The sequence below is a fragment of the Pleurodeles waltl genome, unplaced genomic scaffold (genome assembly GCF_031143425.1).
Source record: "Pleurodeles waltl isolate 20211129_DDA unplaced genomic scaffold, aPleWal1.hap1.20221129 scaffold_197, whole genome shotgun sequence".
NCBI classification, from domain to species: domain Eukaryota; kingdom Metazoa; phylum Chordata; class Amphibia; order Caudata; family Salamandridae; genus Pleurodeles; species Pleurodeles waltl.
This window is the reverse complement of record NW_027149903.1, coordinates 79,601-96,567: the sequence shown is the minus strand read 5'-3', so window position 1 is coordinate 96,567 and position 16,967 is coordinate 79,601. Positions and strand designations below refer to the sequence as shown.

Here is a 16,967-nt window from a genome sequence, read left to right as displayed (position 1 = left end):
AAGAGTTTTTGGTCCTTTCTTAATTGTGTATTGTCAATGAAGAAGCATGAATTCCGAATCAGCAGAAAATGAGATGGTACAAATTTCAGGACTTAAAGAGATAAAATATAATGCTGAGATGTCAAAAGCTTGAAATATCAATTCATGATAAAACTCTACATATTGATTATCAATATATGTAATGATAATAATAAATGATTGTCAGTAAATGTAAGGTTGGTATCCTTCCAAATTGTTTTAATGTGATTTGAAGATTAGAGTAAGCAGAGCCTGGATAGCTCAGTCGGTAGAGCATCAGACTTTTAATCTGAGGGTCCAGGGTTCACGTCCCTGTGCAGGCGGGTTGCTATGTTTAAGAAGAAGTACTCTTTTAGTTTCTATTGCATGATGAACAAGATATTACATTGACAGAATTGCAAAACCTTCTTAAATGGAGTTTTTTAAATTGTCAAGATTTTATCCGTCAGAGGCCTTTTGAGTAGACTTATCCAACTGTATCATGTAGTTTGGCATGTTGAATATCTTTTTCCCCATGCAATGCTCAACATGTAACCATGATTATAGTATCCTATCAACTTTGTAAAGTTGATCATCAGTTGCTTGCTCATTATTTTATTTCAGAATTTCTGAAAAGTTTCTTGGTGCAGGTTGGCTCTGTGGCGCAATGGATAGCGCATTGGACTTCTAGGAAAATGTTAAAAAAGGCATTCAAAGGCTGTGGGTTCGAATCCCACCAGAGTCAATATTATTGCTCAATTTCTTTCATAACGAATTGAAATAGCAATAAACAATGCAGCTTCAGCTTCACCCAAAATCATTTACCAAAATAGCCTTTGAAAGAAGGCCTGTTTTAAACAAAGAGTGCTTGAATAGAAAACATTGTATAATCAATATGCAAGAGGAAATTGTCAGGTGTACTGATGAAAATATAATTTACTAGATAGTAGGAGTTTCGGCCCTTTCTCAATTGTATACTGTCACTGAAGAAGCATGAATTCTAAGTCAGCAGAAAATGAGATAGTACATATTTCAGGACTTAAAATAGATGACATTTAATGCTGAGGTTTCAAAAGTTTGAAATATCAGTTCACTATCAAACGCTACATAATGCTTGTCAATATATGCAATCATATTCATAAATATAGTGTCGGTTGGAATCCTTCCACATTGTTTTAAGATGAATTGAAGATGAAAGTTAGTAGACACTGGATAGTTCAGTGAGTGGCACAGCAGACTTTTAATATGAGTGTCCAGGTTTGAAGTTCCTGTTCAGGCAGTGTGTTATGTTTAAGAAGATGCACTCTTGAAGTTTCCACTGCTTGATGAATAAGATATTACATTAAGGGAATTGCAAAACCTTCTTATATGGAGTTGTTAAACTCCTTGCTGTTTTATCTGTGCTATGCCTTTTGAGTCGACTTAACACTTAACCAACTGCATTGTATGGTTTGACATGTTGAATATCATTTTTGCTATTCAATGCTCAACATAAATCCAGGATCATAGATTCCTAACAACTTCATAAAGTTGATGAGCAGCTGCTAGCTCATTATTTTATTTGATCATTTCTGTCCGACCTCCTAAAAAGATTGGCTCTGTGGCACAATGGATAGTGCTTTGGCTTTCAAGAGTAATGTAAAGAAGGCATTCAAAAGTTGTGGTTTTGAATCCCACCAGAGGCAATGTTGTCCTACATTTCTTTTATAATGAATTGAAATTGCAATAAATAATGCAGCTTCTTCTTGCTCTGAAATCATTCACCAAAATGGCCTTTGAAAGAAGCCCTTTTTTCAACCGACACCACTTGAATAGAAAATATTGTATAATCTACATATAAGAGGAAATTGACAGGTAGACTGAGTAAAATATAATGTATTAGGCAGTAAGAGTTTTTGGTCCTTTCTTAATTGTGTATTGTCAATGAAGAAGCATGAATTCCGAATCAGCAGAAAATGAGATGGTACAAATTTCAGGACTTAAAGAGATAAAATATAATGCTGAGATGTCAAAAGCTTGAAATATCAATTCATGATAAAACTCTACATATTGATTATCAATATATGTAATGATAATAATAAATGATTGTCAGTAAATGTAAGGTTGGTATCCTTCCAAATTGTTTTAATGTGATTTGAAGATTAGAGTAAGCAGAGCCTGGATAGCTCAGTCGGTAGAGCATCAGACTTTTAATCTGAGGGTCCAGGGTTCACGTCCCTGTGCAGGCGGGGTGCTATGTTTAAGAAGAAGTACTCTTTTAGTTTCTATTGCATGATGAACAAGATATTACATTGACAGAATTGCAAAACCTTCTTAAATGGAGTTTTTTAAATTGTCAAGATTTTATCCGTCAGAGGCCTTTTGAGTAGACTTATCCAACTGTATCATGTAGTTTGGCATGTTGAATATCTTTTTCCCCATGCAATGCTCAACATGTAACCATGATTATAGTATCCTATCAACTTTGTAAAGTTGATCATCAGTTGCTTGCTCATTATTTTATTTCAGAATTTCTGAAAAGTTTCTTGGTGCAGGTTGGCTCTGTGGCGCAATGGATAGCGCATTGGACTTCTAGGAAAATGTTAAAAAAGGCATTCAAAGGCTGTGGGTTCGAATCCCACCAGAGTCAATATTATTGCTCAATTTCTTTCATAACGAATTGAAATAGCAATAAACAATGCAGCTTCAGCTTCACCCAAAATCATTTACCAAAATAGCCTTTGAAAGAAGGCCTGTTTTAAACAAAGAGTGCTTGAATAGAAAACATTGTATAATCAATATGCAAGAGGAAATTGTCAGGTGTACTGATGAAAATATAATTTACTAGATAGTAGGAGTTTCGGCCCTTTCTCAATTGTATACTGTCACTGAAGAAGCATGAATTCTAAGTCAGCAGAAAATGAGATAGTACATATTTCAGGACTTAAAATAGATGACATTTAATGCTGAGGTTTCAAAAGTTTGAAATATCAGTTCACTATCAAACGCTACATAATGCTTGTCAATATATGCAATCATATTCATAAATGTAGTGTCGGTTGGTATCCTTCCACATTGTTTTAAGATGAATTGAAGATGAAAGTTAGTAGACACTGGATAGTTCAGTGAGTGGCACAGCAGACTTTTAATATGAGTGTCCAAGTTTGAAGTTCCTGTTCAGGCAGTGTGTTACGTTTAAGAAGATGCACTCTTGAAGTTTCCACTGCTTGATGAATAAGATATTACATTAAGGGAATTGCAAAACCTTCTTATATGGAGTTGTTAAACTCCTTGCTGTTTTATCTGTGCTATGCCTTTTGAGTCGACTTAACACTTAACCAACTGCATTGTATGGTTTGACATGTTGAATATCATTTTTGCTATTCAATGCTCAACATAAATCCAGGATCATAGATTCCTAACAACTTTATAAAGTTGATGAGCAGCTGCTAGCTCATTATTTTATTTGATCATTTCTGTCCGACATCCTAAAAAGATTGGCTCTGTGGCACAATGGATACTGCTTTGGCTTTCAAGAGTAATGTAAAGAAGGCAGTCAAAAGTTGTGGTTTTGAATCCCACCAGAGGCAATGTTGTCCTACATTTCTTTTATAATGAATTGAAATTGCAATAAATAATGCAGCTTCTTCTTGCTCTGAAATCATTCACCAAAATGGCCTTTGAAAGAAGCCCTTTTTTCAACCGACACCACTTGAATAGAAAATATTGTATAATCTACATATAAGAGGAAATTGACAGGTAGACTGAGTAAAATATAATGTATTAGGCAGTAAGAGTTTTTGGTCCTTTCTTAATTGTGTATTGTCAATGAAGAAGCATGAATTCCGAATCAGCAGAAAATGAGATGGTACAAATTTCAGGACTTAAAGAGATAAAATATAATGCTGAGATGTCAAAAGCTTGAAATATCAATTCATGATAAAACTCTACATATTGATTATCAATATATGTAATGATAATAATAAATGATTGTCAGTAAATGTAAGGTTGGTATCCTTCCAAATTGTTTTAATGTGATTTGAAGATTAGAGTAAGCAGAGCCTGGATAGCTCAGTCGGTAGAGCATCAGACTTTTAATCTGAGGGTCCAGGGTTCACGTCCCTGTGCAGGCGGGGTGCTATGTTTAAGAAGAAGTACTCTTTTAGTTTCTATTGCATGATGAACAAGATATTACATTGACAGAATTGCAAAACCTTCTTAAATGGAGTTTTTTAAATTGTCAAGATTTTATCCGTCAGAGGCCTTTTGAGTAGACTTATCCAACTGTATCATGTAGTTTGGCATGTTGAATATCTTTTTCCCCATGCAATGCTCAACATGTAACCATGATTATAGTATCCTATCAACTTTGTAAAGTTGATCATCAGTTGCTTGCTCATTATTTTATTTCAGAATTTCTGAAAAGTTTCTTGGTGCAGGTTGGCTCTGTGGCGCAATGGATAGCGCATTGGACTTCTAGGAAAATGTTAAAAAAGGCATTCAAAGGCTGTGGGTTCGAATCCCACCAGAGTCAATATTATTGCTCAATTTCTTTCATAACGAATTGAAATAGCAATAAACAATGCAGCTTCAGCTTCACCCAAAATCATTTACCAAAATAGCCTTTGAAAGAAGGCCTGTTTTAAACAAAGAGTGCTTGAATAGAAAACATTGTATAATCAATATGCAAGAGGAAATTGTCAGGTGTACTGATGAAAATATAATTTACTAGATAGTAGGAGTTTCGGCCCTTTCTCAATTGTATACTGTCACTGAAGAAGCATGAATTCTAAGTCAGCAGAAAATGAGATAGTACATATTTCAGGACTTAAAATAGATGACATTTAATGCTGAGGTTTCAAAAGTTTGAAATATCAGTTCACTATCAAACGCTACATAATGCTTGTCAATATATGCAATCATATTCATAAATGTAGTGTCGGTTGGTATCCTTCCACATTGTTTTAAGATGAATTGAAGATGAAAGTTAGTAGACACTGGATAGTTCAGTGAGTGGCACAGCAGACTTTTAATATGAGTGTCCAAGTTTGAAGTTCCTGTTCAGGCAGTGTGTTACGTTTAAGAAGATGCACTCTTGAAGTTTCCACTGCTTGATGAATAAGATATTACATTAAGGGAATTGCAAAACCTTCTTATATGGAGTTGTTAAACTCCTTGCTGTTTTATCTGTGCTATGCCTTTTGAGTCGACTTAACACTTAACCAACTGCATTGTATGGTTTGACATGTTGAATATCATTTTTGCTATTCAATGCTCAACATAAATCCAGGATCATAGATTCCTAACAACTTTATAAAGTTGATGAGCAGCTGCTAGCTCATTATTTTATTTGATCATTTCTGTCCGACATCCTAAAAAGATTGGCTCTGTGGCACAATGGATACTGCTTTGGCTTTCAAGAGTAATGTAAAGAAGGCAGTCAAAAGTTGTGGTTTTGAATCCCACCAGAGGCAATGTTGTCCTACATTTCTTTTATAATGAATTGAAATTGCAATAAATAATGCAGCTTCTTCTTGCTCTGAAATCATTCACCAAAATGGCCTTTGAAAGAAGCCCTTTTTTCAACCGACACCACTTGAATAGAAAATATTGTATAATCTACATATAAGAGGAAATTGACAGGTAGACTGAGTAAAATATAATGTATTAGGCAGTAAGAGTTTTTGGTCCTTTCTTAATTGTGTATTGTCAATGAAGAAGCATGAATTCCGAATCAGCAGAAAATGAGATGGTACAAATTTCAGGACTTAAAGAGATAAAATATAATGCTGAGATGTCAAAAGCTTGAAATATCAATTCATGATAAAACTCTACATATTGATTATCAATATATGTAATGATAATAATAAATGATTGTCAGTAAATGTAAGGTTGGTATCCTTCCAAATTGTTTTAATGTGATTTGAAGATTAGAGTAAGCAGAGCCTGGATAGCTCAGTCGGTAGAGCATCAGACTTTTAATCTGAGGGTCCAGGGTTCACGTCCCTGTGCAGGCGGGGTGCTATGTTTAAGAAGAAGTACTCTTTTAGTTTCTATTGCATGATGAACAAGATATTACATTGACAGAATTGCAAAACCTTCTTAAATGGAGTTTTTTAAATTGTCAAGATTTTATCCGTCAGAGGCCTTTTGAGTAGACTTATCCAACTGTATCATGTAGTTTGGCATGTTGAATATCTTTTTCCCCATGCAATGCTCAACATGTAACCATGATTATAGTATCCTATCAACTTTGTAAAGTTGATCATCAGTTGCTTGCTCATTATTTTATTTCAGAATTTCTGAAAAGTTTCTTGGTGCAGGTTGGCTCTGTGGCGCAATGGATAGCGCATTGGACTTCTAGGAAAATGTTAAAAAAGGCATTCAAAGGCTGTGGGTTCGAATCCCACCAGAGTCAATATTATTGCTCAATTTCTTTCATAACGAATTGAAATAGCAATAAACAATGCAGCTTCAGCTTCACCCAAAATCATTTACCAAAATAGCCTTTGAAAGAAGGCCTGTTTTAAACAAAGAGTGCTTGAATAGAAAACATTGTATAATCAATATGCAAGAGGAAATTGTCAGGTGTACTGATGAAAATATAATTTACTAGATAGTAGGAGTTTCGGCCCTTTCTCAATTGTATACTGTCACTGAAGAAGCATGAATTCTAAGTCAGCAGAAAATGAGATAGTACATATTTCAGGACTTAAAATAGATGACATTTAATGCTGAGGTTTCAAAAGTTTGAAATATCAGTTCACTATCAAACGCTACATAATGCTTGTCAATATATGCAATCATATTCATAAATATAGTGTCGGTTGGTATCCTTCCACATTGTTTTAAGATGAATTGAAGATGAAAGTTAGTAGACACTGGATAGTTCAGTGAGTGGCACAGCAGACTTTTAATATGAGTGTCCAGGTTTGAAGTTCCTGTTCAAGCAGTGTGTTATGTTTAAGAAGATGCACTCTTGAAGTTTCCACTGCTTGATGAATAAGATATTACATTAAGGGAATTGCAAAACCTTCTTATATGGAGTTGTTAAACTCCTTGCTGTTTTATCTGTGCTATGCCTTTTGAGTCGACTTAACACTTAACCAACTGCATTGTATGGTTTGACATGTTGAATATCATTTTTGCTATTCAATGCTCAACATAAATCCAGGATCATAGATTCCTACCAACTTCATAAAGTTGATGAGCAGCTGCTAGCTCATTATTTTATTTGATCATTTCTGTCCGACCTCCTAAAAAGATTGGCTCTGTGGCACAATGGATAGTGCTTTGGCTTTCAAGAGTAATGTAAAGAAGGCATTCAAAAGTTGTGGTTTTGAATCCCACCAGAGGCAATGTTGTCCTACATTTCTTTTATAATGAATTGAAATTGCAATAAATAATGCAGCTTCTTCTTGCTCTGAAATCATTCACCAAAATGGCCTTTGAAAGAAGCCCTTTTTTCAACCGACACCACTTGAATAGAAAATATTGTATAATCTACATATAAGAGGAAATTGACAGGTAGACTGAGTAAAATATAATGTATTAGGCAGTAAGAGTTTTTGGTCCTTTCTTAATTGTGTATTGTCAATGAAGAAGCATGAATTCCGAATCAGCAGAAAATGAGATGGTACAAATTTCAGGACTTAAAGAGATAAAATATAATGCTGAGATGTCAAAAGCTTGAAATATCAATTCATGATAAAACTCTACATATTGATTATCAATATATGTAATGATAATAATAAATGATTGTCAGTAAATGTAAGGTTGGTATCCTTCCAAATTGTTTTAATGTGATTTGAAGATTAGAGTAAGCAGAGCCTGGATAGCTCAGTCGGTAGAGCATCAGACTTTTAATCTGAGGGTCCAGGGTTCACGTCCCTGTGCAGGCGGGGTGCTATGTTTAAGAAGAAGTACTCTTTTAGTTTCTATTGCATGATGAACAAGATATTACATTGACAGAATTGCAAAACCTTCTTAAATGGAGTTTTTTAAATTGTCAAGATTTTATCCGTCAGAGGCCTTTTGAGTAGACTTATCCAACTGTATCATGTAGTTTGGCATGTTGAATATCTTTTTCCCCATGCAATGCTCAACATGTAACCATGATTATAGTATCCTATCAACTTTGTAAAGTTGATCATCAGTTGCTTGCTCATTATTTTATTTCAGAATTTCTGAAAAGTTTCTTGGTGCAGGTTGGCTCTGTGGCGCAATGGATAGCGCATTGGACTTCTAGGAAAATGTTAAAAAAGGCATTCAAAGGCTGTGGGTTCGAATCCCACCAGAGTCAATATTATTGCTCAATTTCTTTCATAACGAATTGAAATAGCAATAAACAATGCAGCTTCAGCTTCACCCAAAATCATTTACCAAAATAGCCTTTGAAAGAAGGCCTGTTTTAAACAAAGAGTGCTTGAATAGAAAACATTGTATAATCAATATGCAAGAGGAAATTGTCAGGTGTACTGATGAAAATATAATTTACTAGATAGTAGGAGTTTCGGCCCTTTCTCAATTGTATACTGTCACTGAAGAAGCATGAATTCTAAGTCAGCAGAAAATGAGATAGTACATATTTCAGGACTTAAAATAGATGACATTTAATGCTGAGGTTTCAAAAGTTTGAAATATCAGTTCACTATCAAACGCTACATAATGCTTGTCAATATATGCAATCATATTCATAAATATAGTGTCGGTTGGAATCCTTCCACATTGTTTTAAGATGAATTGAAGATGAAAGTTAGTAGACACTGGATAGTTCAGTGAGTGGCACAGCAGACTTTTAATATGAGTGTCCAGGTTTGAAGTTCCTGTTCAGGCAGTGTGTTATGTTTAAGAAGATGCACTCTTGAAGTTTCCACTGCTTGATGAATAAGATATTACATTAAGGGAATTGCAAAACCTTCTTATATGGAGTTGTTAAACTCCTTGCTGTTTTATCTGTGCTATGCCTTTTGAGTCGACTTAACACTTAACCAACTGCATTGTATGGTTTGACATGTTGAATATCATTTTTGCTATTCAATGCTCAACATAAATCCAGGATCATAGATTCCTAACAACTTCATAAAGTTGATGAGCAGCTGCTAGCTCATTATTTTATTTGATCATTTCTGTCCGACCTCCTAAAAAGATTGGCTCTGTGGCACAATGGATAGTGCTTTGGCTTTCAAGAGTAATGTAAAGAAGGCATTCAAAAGTTGTGGTTTTGAATCCCACCAGAGGCAATGTTGTCCTACATTTCTTTTATAATGAATTGAAATTGCAATAAATAATGCAGCTTCTTCTTGCTCTGAAATCATTCACCAAAATGGCCTTTGAAAGAAGCCCTTTTTTCAACCGACACCACTTGAATAGAAAATATTGTATAATCTACATATAAGAGGAAATTGACAGGTAGACTGAGTAAAATATAATGTATTAGGCAGTAAGAGTTTTTGGTCCTTTCTTAATTGTGTATTGTCAATGAAGAAGCATGAATTCCGAATCAGCAGAAAATGAGATGGTACAAATTTCAGGACTTAAAGAGATAAAATATAATGCTGAGATGTCAAAAGCTTGAAATATCAATTCATGATAAAACTCTACATATTGATTATCAATATATGTAATGATAATAATAAATGATTGTCAGTAAATGTAAGGTTGGTATCCTTCCAAATTGTTTTAATGTGATTTGAAGATTAGAGTAAGCAGAGCCTGGATAGCTCAGTCGGTAGAGCATCAGACTTTTAATCTGAGGGTCCAGGGTTCACGTCCCTGTGCAGGCGGGGTGCTATGTTTAAGAAGAAGTACTCTTTTAGTTTCTATTGCATGATGAACAAGATATTACATTGACAGAATTGCAAAACCTTCTTAAATGGAGTTTTTTAAATTGTCAAGATTTTATCCGTCAGAGGCCTTTTGAGTAGACTTATCCAACTGTATCATGTAGTTTGGCATGTTGAATATCTTTTTCCCCATGCAATGCTCAACATGTAACCATGATTATAGTATCCTATCAACTTTGTAAAGTTGATCATCAGTTGCTTGCTCATTATTTTATTTCAGAATTTCTGAAAAGTTTCTTGGTGCAGGTTGGCTCTGTGGCGCAATGGATAGCGCATTGGACTTCTAGGAAAATGTTAAAAAAGGCATTCAAAGGCTGTGGGTTCGAATACCACCAGAGTCAATATTATTGCTCAATTTCTTTCATAACGAATTGAAATAGCAATAAACAATGCAGCTTCAGCTTCACCCAAAATCATTTACCAAAATAGCCTTTGAAAGAAGGCCTGTTTTAAACAAAGAGTGCTTGAATAGAAAACATTGTATAATCAATATGCAAGAGGAAATTGTCAGGTGTACTGATGAAAATATAATTTACTAGATAGTAGGAGTTTCGGCCCTTTCTCAATTGTATACTGTCACTGAAGAAGCATGAATTCTAAGTCAGCAGAAAATGAGATAGTACATATTTCAGGACTTAAAATAGATGACATTTAATGCTGAGGTTTCAAAAGTTTGAAATATCAGTTCACTATCAAACGCTACATAATGCTTGTCAATATATGCAATCATATTCATAAATGTAGTGTCGGTTGGTATCCTTCCACATTGTTTTAAGATGAATTGAAGATGAAAGTTAGTAGACACTGGATAGTTCAGTGAGTGGCACAGCAGACTTTTAATATGAGTGTCCAAGTTTGAAGTTCCTGTTCAGGCAGTGTGTTACGTTTAAGAAGATGCACTCTTGAAGTTTCCACTGCTTGATGAATAAGATATTACATTAAGGGAATTGCAAAACCTTCTTATATGGAGTTGTTAAACTCCTTGCTGTTTTATCTGTGCTATGCTTTTTGAGTCGACTTAACACTTAACCAACTGCATTGTATGGTTTGACATGTTGAATATCATTTTTGCTATTCAATGCTCAACATAAATCCAGGATCATAGATTCCTACCAACTTCATAAAGTTGATGAGCAGCTGCTAGCTCATTATTTTATTTGATCATTTCTGTCCGACCTCCTAAAAAGATTGGCTCTGTGGCACAATGGATAGTGCTTTGGCTTTCAAGAGTAATGTAAAGAAGGCATTCAAAAGTTGTGGTTTTGAATCCCACCAGAGGCAATGTTGTCCTACATTTCTTTTATAATGAATTGAAATTGCAATAAATAATGCAGCTTCTTCTTGCTCTGAAATCATTCACCAAAATGGCCTTTGAAAGAAGCCCTTTTTTCAACCGACACCACTTGAATAGAAAATATTGTATAATCTACATATAAGAGGAAATTGACAGGTAGACTGAGTAAAATATAATGTATTAGGCAGTAAGAGTTTTTGGTCCTTTCTTAATTGTGTATTGTCAATGAAGAAGCATGAATTCCGAATCAGCAGAAAATGAGATGGTACAAATTTCAGGACTTAAAGAGATAAAATATAATGCTGAGATGTCAAAAGCTTGAAATATCAATTCATGATAAAACTCTACATATTGATTATCAATATATGTAATGATAATAATAAATGATTGTCAGTAAATGTAAGGTTGGTATCCTTCCAAATTGTTTTAATGTGATTTGAAGATTAGAGTAAGCAGAGCCTGGATAGCTCAGTCGGTAGAGCATCAGACTTTTAATCTGAGGGTCCAGGGTTCACGTCCCTGTGCAGGCGGGGTGCTATGTTTAAGAAGAAGTACTCTTTTAGTTTCTATTGCATGATGAACAAGATATTACATTGACAGAATTGCAAAACCTTCTTAAATGGAGTTTTTTAAATTGTCAAGATTTTATCCGTCAGAGGCCTTTTGAGTAGACTTATCCAACTGTATCATGTAGTTTGGCATGTTGAATATCTTTTTCCCCATGCAATGCTCAACATGTAACCATGATTATAGTATCCTATCAACTTTGTAAAGTTGATCATCAGTTGCTTGCTCATTATTTTATTTCAGAATTTCTGAAAAGTTTCTTGGTGCAGGTTGGCTCTGTGGCGCAATGGATAGCGCATTGGACTTCTAGGAAAATGTTAAAAAAGGCATTCAAAGGCTGTGGGTTCGAATCCCACCAGAGTCAATATTATTGCTCAATTTCTTTCATAACGAATTGAAATAGCAATAAACAATGCAGCTTCAGCTTCACCCAAAATCATTTACCAAAATAGCCTTTGAAAGAAGGCCTGTTTTAAACAAAGAGTGCTTGAATAGAAAACATTGTATAATCAATATGCAAGAGGAAATTGTCAGGTGTACTGATGAAAATATAATTTACTAGATAGTAGGAGTTTCGGCCCTTTCTCAATTGTATACTGTCACTGAAGAAGCATGAATTCTAAGTCAGCAGAAAATGAGATAGTACATATTTCAGGACTTAAAATAGATGACATTTAATGCTGAGGTTTCAAAAGTTTGAAATATCAGTTCACTATCAAACGCTACATAATGCTTGTCAATATATGCAATCATATTCATAAATATAGTGTCGGTTGGAATCCTTCCACATTGTTTTAAGATGAATTGAAGATGAAAGTTAGTAGACACTGGATAGTTCAGTGAGTGGCACAGCAGACTTTTAATATGAGTGTCCAGGTTTGAAGTTCCTGTTCAGGCAGTGTGTTATGTTTAAGAAGATGCACTCTTGAAGTTTCCACTGCTTGATGAATAAGATATTACATTAAGGGAATTGCAAAACCTTCTTATATGGAGTTGTTAAACTCCTTGCTGTTTTATCTGTGCTATGCCTTTTGAGTCGACTTAACACTTAACCAACTGCATTGTATGGTTTGACATGTTGAATATCATTTTTGCTATTCAATGCTCAACATAAATCCAGGATCATAGATTCCTAACAACTTCATAAAGTTGATGAGCAGCTGCTAGCTCATTATTTTATTTGATCATTTCTGTCCGACCTCCTAAAAAGATTGGCTCTGTGGCACAATGGATAGTGCTTTGGCTTTCAAGAGTAATGTAAAGAAGGCATTCAAAAGTTGTGGTTTTGAATCCCACCAGAGGCAATGTTGTCCTACATTTCTTTTATAATGAATTGAAATTGCAATAAATAATGCAGCTTCTTCTTGCTCTGAAATCATTCACCAAAATGGCCTTTGAAAGAAGCCCTTTTTTCAACCGACACCACTTGAATAGAAAATATTGTATAATCTACATATAAGAGGAAATTGACAGGTAGACTGAGTAAAATATAATGTATTAGGCAGTAAGAGTTTTTGGTCCTTTCTTAATTGTGTATTGTCAATGAAGAAGCATTAATTCCGAATCAGCAGAAAATGAGATGGTACAAATTTCAGGACTTAAAGAGATAAAATATAATGCTGAGATGTCAAAAGCTTGAAATATCAATTCATGATAAAACTCTACATATTGATTATCAATATATGTAATGATAATAATAAATGATTGTCAGTAAATGTAAGGTTGGTATCCTTCCAAATTGTTTTAATGTGATTTGAAGATTAGAGTAAGCAGAGCCTGGATAGCTCAGTCGGTAGAGCATCAGACTTTTAATCTGAGGGTCCAGGGTTCACGTCCCTGTGCAGGCGGGGTGCTATGTTTAAGAAGAAGTACTCTTTTAGTTTCTATTGCATGATGAACAAGATATTACATTGACAGAATTGCAAAACCTTCTTAAATGGAGTTTTTTAAATTGTCAAGATTTTATCCGTCAGAGGCCTTTTGAGTAGACTTATCCAACTGTATCATGTAGTTTGGCATGTTGAATATCTTTTTCCCCATGCAATGCTCAACATGTAACCATGATTATAGTATCCTATCAACTTTGTAAAGTTGATCATCAGTTGCTTGCTCATTATTTTATTTCAGAATTTCTGAAAAGTTTCTTGGTGCAGGTTGGCTCTGTGGCGCAATGGATAGCGCATTGGACTTCTAGGAAAATGTTAAAAAAGGCATTCAAAGGCTGTGGGTTCGAATCCCACCAGAGTCAATATTATTGCTCAATTTCTTTCATAACGAATTGAAATAGCAATAAACAATGCAGCTTCAGCTTCACCCAAAATCATTTACCAAAATAGCCTTTGAAAGAAGGCCTGTTTTAAACAAAGAGTGCTTGAATAGAAAACATTGTATAATCAATATGCAAGAGGAAATTGTCAGGTGTACTGATGAAAATATAATTTACTAGATAGTAGGAGTTTCGGCCCTTTCTCAATTGTATACTGTCACTGAAGAAGCATGAATTCTAAGTCAGCAGAAAATGAGATAGTACATATTTCAGGACTTAAAATAGATGACATTTAATGCTGAGGTTTCAAAAGTTTGAAATATCAGTTCACTATCAAACGCTACATAATGCTTGTCAATATATGCAATCATATTCATAAATATAGTGTCGGTTGGAATCCTTCCACATTGTTTTAAGATGAATTGAAGATGAAAGTTAGTAGACACTGGATAGTTCAGTGAGTGGCACAGCAGACTTTTAATATGAGTGTCCAGGTTTGAAGTTCCTGTTCAGGCAGTGTGTTATGTTTAAGAAGATGCACTCTTGAAGTTTCCACTGCTTGATGAATAAGATATTACATTAAGGGAATTGCAAAACCTTCTTATATGGAGTTGTTAAACTCCTTGCTGTTTTATCTGTGCTATGCCTTTTGAGTCGACTTAACACTTAACCAACTGCATTGTATGGTTTGACATGTTGAATATCATTTTTGCTATTCAATGCTCAACATAAATCCAGGATCATAGATTCCTAACAACTTCATAAAGTTGATGAGCAGCTGCTAGCTCATTATTTTATTTGATCATTTCTGTCCGACCTCCTAAAAAGATTGGCTCTGTGGCACAATGGATAGTGCTTTGGCTTTCAAGAGTAATGTAAAGAAGGCATTCAAAAGTTGTGGTTTTGAATCCCACCAGAGGCAATGTTGTCCTACATTTCTTTTATAATGAATTGAAATTGCAATAAATAATGCAGCTTCTTCTTGCTCTGAAATCATTCACCAAAATGGCCTTTGAAAGAAGCCCTTTTTTCAACCGACACCACTTGAATAGAAAATATTGTATAATCTACATATAAGAGGAAATTGACAGGTAGACTGAGTAAAATATAATGTATTAGGCAGTAAGAGTTTTTGGTCCTTTCTTAATTGTGTATTGTCAATGAAGAAGCATGAATTCCGAATCAGCAGAAAATGAGATGGTACAAATTTCAGGACTTAAAGAGATAAAATATAATGCTGAGATGTCAAAAGCTTGAAATATCAATTCATGATAAAACTCTACATATTGATTATCAATATATGTAATGATAATAATAAATGATTGTCAGTAAATGTAAGGTTGGTATCCTTCCAAATTGTTTTAATGTGATTTGAAGATTAGAGTAAGCAGAGCCTGGATAGCTCAGTCAGTAGAGCATCAGACTTTTAATCTGAGGGTCCAGGGTTCACGTCCCTGTGCAGGCGGGGTGCTATGTTTAAGAAGAAGTACTCTTTTAGTTTCTATTGCATGATGAACAAGATATTACATTGACAGAATTGCAAAACCTTCTTAAATGGAGTTTTTTAAATTGTCAAGATTTTATCCGTCAGAGGCCTTTTGAGTAGACTTATCCAACTGTATCATGTAGTTTGGCATGTTGAATATCTTTTTCCCCATGCAATGCTCAACATGTAACCATGATTATAGTATCCTATCAACTTTGTAAAGTTGATCATCAGTTGCTTGCTCATTATTTTATTTCAGAATTTCTGAAAAGTTTCTTGGTGCAGGTTGGCTCTGTGGCGCAATGGATAGCGCATTGGACTTCTAGGAAAATGTTAAAAAAGGCATTCAAAGGCTGTGGGTTCGAATCCCACCAGAGTCAATATTATTGCTCAATTTCTTTCATAACGAATTGAAATAGCAATAAACAATGCAGCTTCAGCTTCACCCAAAATCATTTACCAAAATAGCCTTTGAAAGAAGGCCTGTTTTAAACAAAGAGTGCTTGAATAGAAAACATTGTATAATCAATATGCAAGAGGAAATTGTCAGGTGTACTGATGAAAATATAATTTACTAGATAGTAGGAGTTTCGGCCCTTTCTCAATTGTATACTGTCACTGAAGAAGCATGAATTCTAAGTCAGCAGAAAATGAGATAGTACATATTTCAGGACTTAAAATAGATGACATTTAATGCTGAGGTTTCAAAAGTTTGAAATATCAGTTCACTATCAAACGCTACATAATGCTTGTCAATATATGCAATCATATTCATAAATATAGTGTCGGTTGGTATCCTTCCACATTGTTTTAAGATGAATTGAAGATGAAAGTTAGTAGACACTGGATAGTTCAGTGAGTGGCACAGCAGACTTTTAATATGAGTGTCCAGGTTTGAAGTTCCTGTTCAAGCAGTGTGTTATGTTTAAGAAGATGCACTCTTGAAGTTTCCACTGCTTGATGAATAAGATATTACATTAAGGGAATTGCAAAACCTTCTTATATGGAGTTGTGAAACTCCTTGCTGTTTTATCTGTGCTATGCCTTTTGAGTCGACTTAACACTTAACCAACTGCATTGTATGGTTTGACATGTTGAATATCATTTTTGCTATTCAATGCTCAACATAAATCCAGGATCATAGATTCCTACCAACTTCATAAAGTTGATGAGCAGCTGCTAGCTCATTATTTTATTTGATCATTTCTGTCCGACCTCCTAAAAAGATTGGCTCTGTGGCACAATGGATAGTGCTTTGGCTTTCAAGAGTAATGTAAAGAAGGCATTCAAAAGTTGTGGTTTTGAATCCCACCAGAGGCAATGTTGTCCTACATTTCTTTTATAATGAATTGAAATTGCAATAAATAATGCAGCTTCTTCTTGCTCTGAAATCATTCACCAAAATGGCCTTTGAAAGAAGCCCTTTTTTCAACCGACACCACTTGAATAGAAAATATTGTATAATCTACATATAAGAGGAAATTGACAGGTAGACTGAGTAAAATATAATGTATTAGGCAGTAAGAGTTTTTG

General features: G+C 34.6%; 18 non-coding genes across 18 annotated transcripts; all 18 read left to right on the top strand.

Moving 5' to 3' along the window:
* The first annotated feature begins 268 nt into the window (after positions 1 to 268).
* On the top strand, positions 269 to 341 carry TRNAK-UUU (transfer RNA lysine (anticodon UUU)). Its single transcript has one exon. It is a non-coding gene; the product is annotated as a tRNA-Lys (tRNA).
* Positions 342 to 650: 309 nt separating this feature from the next.
* Positions 651 to 742, top strand: TRNAR-UCU (transfer RNA arginine (anticodon UCU)). Its single transcript is given in 2 exon segments — positions 651 to 687; positions 707 to 742. It is a non-coding gene; the product is annotated as a tRNA-Arg (tRNA).
* Positions 743 to 2,152: 1,410 nt separating this feature from the next.
* TRNAK-UUU (transfer RNA lysine (anticodon UUU)) lies at positions 2,153 to 2,225 on the top strand. Its single transcript has one exon. It is a non-coding gene; the product is annotated as a tRNA-Lys (tRNA).
* Positions 2,226 to 2,534: 309 nt separating this feature from the next.
* Positions 2,535 to 2,626, top strand: TRNAR-UCU (transfer RNA arginine (anticodon UCU)). Its single transcript is given in 2 exon segments — positions 2,535 to 2,571; positions 2,591 to 2,626. It is a non-coding gene; the product is annotated as a tRNA-Arg (tRNA).
* A 1,410-nt stretch (positions 2,627 to 4,036) lies between these two features.
* On the top strand, positions 4,037 to 4,109 carry TRNAK-UUU (transfer RNA lysine (anticodon UUU)). Its single transcript has one exon. It is a non-coding gene; the product is annotated as a tRNA-Lys (tRNA).
* A 309-nt stretch (positions 4,110 to 4,418) lies between these two features.
* Positions 4,419 to 4,510, top strand: TRNAR-UCU (transfer RNA arginine (anticodon UCU)). Its single transcript is given in 2 exon segments — positions 4,419 to 4,455; positions 4,475 to 4,510. It is a non-coding gene; the product is annotated as a tRNA-Arg (tRNA).
* A 1,410-nt stretch (positions 4,511 to 5,920) lies between these two features.
* On the top strand, positions 5,921 to 5,993 carry TRNAK-UUU (transfer RNA lysine (anticodon UUU)). Its single transcript has one exon. It is a non-coding gene; the product is annotated as a tRNA-Lys (tRNA).
* A 309-nt stretch (positions 5,994 to 6,302) lies between these two features.
* Positions 6,303 to 6,394, top strand: TRNAR-UCU (transfer RNA arginine (anticodon UCU)). The gene is given in 2 exon segments: positions 6,303 to 6,339; positions 6,359 to 6,394. It is a non-coding gene; the product is annotated as a tRNA-Arg (tRNA).
* Positions 6,395 to 7,804: 1,410 nt separating this feature from the next.
* On the top strand, positions 7,805 to 7,877 carry TRNAK-UUU (transfer RNA lysine (anticodon UUU)). Its single transcript has one exon. It is a non-coding gene; the product is annotated as a tRNA-Lys (tRNA).
* Positions 7,878 to 8,186: 309 nt separating this feature from the next.
* Positions 8,187 to 8,278, top strand: TRNAR-UCU (transfer RNA arginine (anticodon UCU)). The gene is given in 2 exon segments: positions 8,187 to 8,223; positions 8,243 to 8,278. It is a non-coding gene; the product is annotated as a tRNA-Arg (tRNA).
* Positions 8,279 to 9,688: 1,410 nt separating this feature from the next.
* TRNAK-UUU (transfer RNA lysine (anticodon UUU)) lies at positions 9,689 to 9,761 on the top strand. The gene has a single exon. It is a non-coding gene; the product is annotated as a tRNA-Lys (tRNA).
* A 309-nt stretch (positions 9,762 to 10,070) lies between these two features.
* TRNAR-UCU (transfer RNA arginine (anticodon UCU)) lies at positions 10,071 to 10,162 on the top strand. Its single transcript is given in 2 exon segments — positions 10,071 to 10,107; positions 10,127 to 10,162. It is a non-coding gene; the product is annotated as a tRNA-Arg (tRNA).
* Positions 10,163 to 11,572: 1,410 nt separating this feature from the next.
* On the top strand, positions 11,573 to 11,645 carry TRNAK-UUU (transfer RNA lysine (anticodon UUU)). The gene has a single exon. It is a non-coding gene; the product is annotated as a tRNA-Lys (tRNA).
* Positions 11,646 to 11,954: 309 nt separating this feature from the next.
* On the top strand, positions 11,955 to 12,046 carry TRNAR-UCU (transfer RNA arginine (anticodon UCU)). Its single transcript is given in 2 exon segments — positions 11,955 to 11,991; positions 12,011 to 12,046. It is a non-coding gene; the product is annotated as a tRNA-Arg (tRNA).
* Positions 12,047 to 13,456: 1,410 nt separating this feature from the next.
* Positions 13,457 to 13,529, top strand: TRNAK-UUU (transfer RNA lysine (anticodon UUU)). Its single transcript has one exon. It is a non-coding gene; the product is annotated as a tRNA-Lys (tRNA).
* A 309-nt stretch (positions 13,530 to 13,838) lies between these two features.
* On the top strand, positions 13,839 to 13,930 carry TRNAR-UCU (transfer RNA arginine (anticodon UCU)). Its single transcript is given in 2 exon segments — positions 13,839 to 13,875; positions 13,895 to 13,930. It is a non-coding gene; the product is annotated as a tRNA-Arg (tRNA).
* A 1,410-nt stretch (positions 13,931 to 15,340) lies between these two features.
* Positions 15,341 to 15,413, top strand: TRNAK-UUU (transfer RNA lysine (anticodon UUU)). The gene has a single exon. It is a non-coding gene; the product is annotated as a tRNA-Lys (tRNA).
* Positions 15,414 to 15,722: 309 nt separating this feature from the next.
* TRNAR-UCU (transfer RNA arginine (anticodon UCU)) lies at positions 15,723 to 15,814 on the top strand. The gene is given in 2 exon segments: positions 15,723 to 15,759; positions 15,779 to 15,814. It is a non-coding gene; the product is annotated as a tRNA-Arg (tRNA).
* The last annotated feature ends 1,153 nt before the right edge of the window (positions 15,815 to 16,967 follow it).